This window comes from Prosopis cineraria, unplaced genomic scaffold, assembly GCF_029017545.1.
Source record: "Prosopis cineraria cultivar Desert tree isolate PC_DT_omini unplaced genomic scaffold, ASM2901754v1 PC2, whole genome shotgun sequence".
NCBI classification, from domain to species: Eukaryota; Viridiplantae; Streptophyta; class Magnoliopsida; order Fabales; family Fabaceae; genus Prosopis; species Prosopis cineraria.
The window spans coordinates 40352163-40358894 of record NW_026555333.1 but is presented as its reverse complement, the minus strand read 5'-3'; positions in this window follow the sequence as shown (position 1 = coordinate 40358894).

Genomic DNA, 6732 nt, shown 5'->3' with positions numbered 1-6732 from the left:
AAAATATTAAAAGGGTTAGATCTGATAGAGGTAGAGAATTTGTTTTTTTAAATGATTTTTGTAAAAAGGAAGGCATTATTCATGAGAAAACACCTCTTCATTCTCCGAATCTAATGGAGTTACAGAAAGAAAAAAAATAGAACATTAAAAGAAATGATGAATGCTCTGTTTGTGAGTTCTTTTGTACCTGATAACTTGTGGGATGAATTTATTTTATCTACATGTTTTTCACAAAATAGGATACCTCATAAGAAAATAAAGAAAACACCTTATGAGTTATGGAAAGGGTTTATCCCGAATTTAAAATATTTGAAAGTGTGGGGGTGTCTTGCAAAAGTTTTATTACCTGATCTTAAAAAGAAAAAAATTGGTTCAAAAACTTCTAATTGTATATTTATTGGTATGCTGAACAAAGTGCAACTTATCGCTTTTTAGTTTTGAAAAGTGATGTTTTAGACCAAAACACAATTGTAGAGACTAAGGATGTTGAATTTTTTAAACATATTTTTCCCTTGAAAATTGAGCATGTTTCTAAACCTGTTGAGAATTCAAAGTTTGAACAAAATTTAAATGAGGATTTGATTTTAAGGAAAAGTAAAAGACAAAGAAGAGAAACAAGTTTTGGAGATAATTCTTATATTTATTTCGTGCAAGATGAACCATAAAATTTTGATGAAGCTGTTTCTTCTCCTAACACTAAATTTTGAAAAGAAGCAATTGAAATTGAAATTGATTCTTTAAGAAAAAATAAAACTTGGGTTTTAGCAGATTTGCTTCAAGGAGCTAAGGCTATTGGGTGTAAATAGATTTTTAAGAAATTTTTTTTCAAATGGTTCAATTGATAAATATAAAGCAAGGCTTGTAACCAAGGGTTTTACTTAAAAAAAAAATGTTGATTATTTTGACACCTTTTCTCCTGTGATTAGAATTTCTTCTATAAGAATTCTTATTGCTTTGGCTTCAATTTACAAACTTTTTGTTCACTAAATAGATGTTAAAACATCATTTTTAAATGGTGATTTGGAAGAAGAAATTTACATGGTATAGCCTGAGGATGTGTGATTCCTGGGCAAGAAAATAAAGTTTGTAAACTTGTCAAATCTTTGTATGGCTTAAAACAAGCACATAAGCAATGGCATGAGAAACTTGATCAAGTTTTGACAAATGACAGATTTTCTACTGTTGAAGTAAAAATATGTGTTTATACAAAGCTTGTGAATAATGATTGTATGATTATATGCTTATATGTAGATGACATGCTAATCTTTGGCTTTAGTATGTGTTGTTAGTGGAACAAAAATTTTCTTTCTTTAAAGTTTGATATGAAAGATATAGGCGAAGTCAAGGTAATATTAGATGTAAAAATCATAAGGAATGAAAATGGGATTTTTCTTTCCCAAGAATATTACATTGAGAAAATTCTCAGAAAGTTTAGACATCTTAAAGATGCTCCTCTGAATACTCCTTATGATTCAAGTGTGCAATTAAAAAAGCACAAGGGTGATCCAGTTGCTCAATTTGAGTATGCACTGATTATTGAGAGTCTATTGCATTTTATGAATTTTATCACACCTGATATAGCTTATGCTCTAGGCAGATTGAGCAGATATACCCACTATTTAGGTAATAAATATTGGAAAGCTCTAGTGAGAGTCTTGAGATATTTGAGAGGTACCGTGAATTATGGTATATTGTATAGTGGATTTCCTACTATATTAGAAGGATACAGTGATGCTAACTGGATCTTGGATTCAGAAGAGACAAAATCCACTAGTGGTTATATATTCACTTTTGGTGGTGGTGTAATAACTTAGAAGTCTGCAAAATAGATAATCAATACAAAATTCTCAAGGGATGCTAAATTTATTTCCATGGGGCTAGTTGGAACTGAGGCTGAGTGGTTGAAAAACTTCTCAGTGAGTATTTTAATAGGTGAAAAGCCCACATTATTAGTGTTTTTACATTGTAATAGCTAGTCTGTAATAGCGACGGCTAAAAATAAGACCATTAATGGCAAAAGTAGACATATTTAATTGAGACATAATATTATAAGGCAGCTGCTCAAAGATGGGGTCATCTTAATCGATTATGTAAGATTAAAGTTAAATATGGTAGATCCATTAACTAAGTCACTAGGGAATAAATTTATTATTGAAATGTCGAAGGGAATGGGACTAAAGCCTGTTTGAAATTAACGGTGATGGCAACCTAACTTTTATGATTGGAGATCCTATAAAGAAGGTTCAATGGATAAGAACAAGTCACTTGTTAGTTCTACTAGCACTAAATTTTTGTCCCTTCCTATGGCTTGAGAAAGTGCTAGAATGCGTTAAACGGAGGTTGAGCGAAAGATCTTAATGTTTTCATAGTCCATATGGATGGTGTATTCATTACAAATATACTTAATGAAAACACCTATATAAATGTGAAGTGGGGTCGCTCCTATGAGATCGTGGCAAAATCTCTAGAGCATTTGTTAAAACCAGGCGTGTGCATGGCCGATTAATAGAGATTATGGGGGTATAATTCGATTAATAAGACCTCTAATACATGCTCAAGATCTATTGGTTCAATAATAAAGTTGCATCGACTTTTTTGTGTGCTAAGTTTTATTAGTCTAGATTTGGTTCAAGTCGATAACTCCGCCTATGTTTATAGCCGGTCCCAAGCCCGGGTAAAGGAGGAGGGTTGTGTTAGGCCATCAACAGCCAATGTAAAACTTTGTTGAATCTATCATAAACATGGACAATAGACGTTATAACGTTAATGCTAGGTCGTTGCCCGTAAGTAACGCACTGCATGGCTCGAGTACAGTGTTAAGTGAGTTAGAGCCGCTGCATCAACGCCCAGATGTAGTGTTAAATGAGCAAGGGCTACCGTGTCATTCTGGACGCACGCGGCTAAAGAAGTTAGTCCATAAGAGCAAAATTAGATTTGGTACTTGAAATGTTGGGACATTGAATTGTAAATCTGTAGAGGTTGTAGGGGTTATGATTCAAAGGAAAATCAATATTCTTTGCCTGCAAGAAACAAAATGGCATGGAGAAGAAGCTAAGGATATTAAAGGTTTCAAACTTTGGTATACAGGAAAAGTAAGTGCACGTAATGGAGTAGGCATCATTATAGATAAGGAGTAGAAGAAAAACGTTGTAGAAGTTAGCAGAATTGGAGATAGAATTATTTCCTTAAAAATGATAATTGGACGTAAGACTGTTAATATTATTAGCGCTTATGCGCCATAAGTCGGGACAAAAGCCAGTCTTAAGGAATTATTTTGGGAGGATCTAGAGGGGTTGATTCGACACATACCACAAAGTGAAAAGATTTTTATTGGAGGAGACTTTAATGGGCATGTCGAGAGGGAAGCTGGTCAGTATGCGAGGGTACATGGTGGTTTTAGTTTTGGAGAGCTAAACAATAAAGGACAAACTCTTCTTGATTTCTCATTGGCGTATGATTTTAAGATTGCCAACACTTGTTTCAAGAAGAGAGATGAGTATCTCATCACTTACAAAAGTGGAGTCTCAAGGTCACAGATTGATTTTCTTTTGGTTAGGAACACAGATAGAAGACTTTGTAAAAATTGCAAGGTGATCCCCAGAGATGCTGTAACGACACAACATAGGGTCCTAGTCCTTGATGTGTGTATTATGAATAAAATCCAAAAACGTCGACAAGTAGTAGCACCAAGGATTAGGTGGTGGCAATTAAAATGTGAGAAGCAAGATATTTTCAAACAAAATCTTTTGGATAAAGGAATTTGGGAATCTCAGGAAAGTGCTAACATCATGTGGGAGGATATGGCTAAAAAGATACGGGAGGTTGCAAAAGTAGTTTTGGGAGAATCAAAAGGTTCTGGTCTGAGAGATAAGAAGTCTTGGTGGTGGAATAATAGTGTACAGGATAAAATCAAGTATAAGAAGAGCTATTTTAAAGCCATACATTTGTGTAACAATGAGGAAAATTGGGAGAGGTACCGTATAGCTAAGAAGGAAACTAAAAGAGCTGTGGGTGAAGCTCGTTCTAAAGCTTTTGAAGAATTTTATAAGAGCCTTGAGACGAAGGAAAGAGAGCGAAATATTTATAGGATTGCTAAGAGTAGGGAAAGAAAATCAAGAGATCTAGAACAGGTAAGGTGTATTAAGGATGAAGAGGGAAGAACTTTAGTTACAGATGATGAAATTAAAAATAAATGGAAGACTTACTTTTCTAAACTTTTCAATGATAGAGAGGGTTCGTCTAGTACCTTGGAGGATTTAGTAATTGGTGAAGGAGAACAAAATTTTTCATTCTATCGAATAATACGTGATAAGGAGGTAAAGGAAGCTCTTAAGAAAATGGCAAATGATAGAGCCAACGGACCTGATTGTATATCTATCGAAGCGTGAAAATGTTTAGGTGAAGAAGGGGTGAGATGGTTAACTAAGTTATTTAATGTGATTTTACGGTACAAGAAAATGCCTGATGAGTGGAGGAGAAGTACATTAATTCCTATTTATAAAAATAAAGGAGATATTTAAAATTGTACTAACTATAGAGGGATTAAGCTCATGAGCCACACAATGAAATTGTGGGAGAAAGTAATTGAGCACAGGTTGAGATTGAAGACAAGTATTTCTGAGAATCAGTTTGCTTTTATACCAGGTAGATCAACTACAGAGGCGATTTATTTACTAAGGGGATTAATGAAAAAGTATCGTTGTAAAGATAAAGATCTACACATGGTTTTTATTGATTTGGAAAAAGCTTATGACCGTATACTAAGAGAAGTATTTTGGAAAGCTTTAGAAAAAAAGAGAGTACAGATTGCTTATATTAAAGCCATACAAGATATGTATGAGGGGGTAAAAACTAGTATAAGAACGCCTAGTGGTCAAACAAAGGATTTTTCTATAAAGATTGGACTACATTAGGGATCATCTCTGAGTCCTTATTTATTCAACTTGATCTTAAATGTTTTGACAGAACATATTCAAGGGAAAATTCCGAAATGTATGCTCTTCACGGATGATATAGTTCTTATAGCAGAGACAAGAGAAAAGGTTAATTGCAAACTTGAGTTATGGAGGAGGACATTGGAGTCGAAAGGTTTTCGTCTGAGTAGAAGTAAGACAGAATATTTATATTGTAAATTTGGTAAAGGACTATTCGACAATAATTTGAAGGTAAAATTGGGAGATCAAATTATACCTCAAGTGGAAAAGTTTAGATATTTGGGAGCCATTATTCAAAATGATGGCGAAATCAGTGGAGATATTTCACATAGAATTCAAGCTAGGTGGTTTAATTAGAGAAAAGCTAAAGGAGTTATTTGTGACCGTAAGGTGCCTAATAACTTAAAGGAAAGTTTTATTGCATTGCTATCAGACCGGCAATGTTATATAGTAGTGAATGCTGGGCTCTAACAGGATAGCAAGAGCATAAAGTTGGAGTAGCAGAGATGAGAATGTTATGATGGATGTGCGGACATACACGTAAAGATAAAATTCAAAATGAGCACGTATGCGAAAAAATGAGGGTGGCACCTATTGAGGAAAAAATGATAGAAAATCGATTGAGATGGTTTGGGCATGTACAAAGAAGACCAAGGGAGGCACCAGTGAGAAGAGTGGAACATATAACTTTGAATCCGATTAAGAGAGGTAGAGGAAGGCCTAAGAGAACACTTTTGGAAGTTATTGAACGCGATCTCTTAATTAATAATATTTCTAAAAGCTTGATAAATGATAGAGCACAATGGCATCTTGCAATCCATGTAGTCGACCTCACCTAGTGGGATAAAGGCTTGTTGTTGTTGTTGTTGTTGTTGTTTGGTTCAAGTCGACAAACACCACATTCAAAGTGATTATCTTCCGTGTGAATAACTCAGATGAAAGTAGATCCTTTTAACACATATGGGGGATTGTTTTTTGTGTGTGTGTCAAAAGTCTCACATTGTCTAAATGAAGAACTCTCGTAGTGTATAAATACTAAGGAATGAAGTGAGCTAGTAAAATGAGCTTGGAGGAGAAGTGAGCTCGCGCACATGAAATAGGCCAACTCAAGGCAATCATAGTTGAAATCAGCCAATTCGCCGCCCTACAGGTGAGTTCAAGAGACACTGGGTTCCTTTTACTAGATTAATTTTATAAAAATAAATAATTATTTATTTACATGAGCTTACTGGAAAATCTCATTTTTTGGTTGTCTGGAGTTTGAAATCAAACCATGAATGTTTTTTGGCCATTAACTAGATTTTGAAACGGATGATTAAATTCCTAAACATATTTGTTCCCCTGACATTTCCAAACAAATGCTTAAACATGTTTTTTGTTTGTGTAACTGAGGAATTATGCTGCTTTATGAGTGAATAATCGAGCTTTACTCTGGTAGTTGAATGCCCAATGTTGGAATTCAAGATCTGGCCTATATATAGGCAAGCATTTGGATTGAACAACTCACTAGCCTCTTAAGCTTTTGAGGCATTCTTCTCCTCCTCCCACTTCTCTTCTTCATCTGAGTTTTTCTATTGGTGCTATTGTTCTGTGCCCTTACATTGTGCAGGAAGTGCTCGTTTAATCCTAGAGAACTACCAGTCTGTCGTTCCAGTGTGCCGGAATAGTTCTTAAGGACGGTGTCCTTCCGGGCACAACTCAAGCAGCTTACCGTTTACATCCATACAACCAACACTTTAAAATTTAGATTTTTCACTCTATCATTGTGCTCACAACTCTATCTTAAAACTCATCTAAC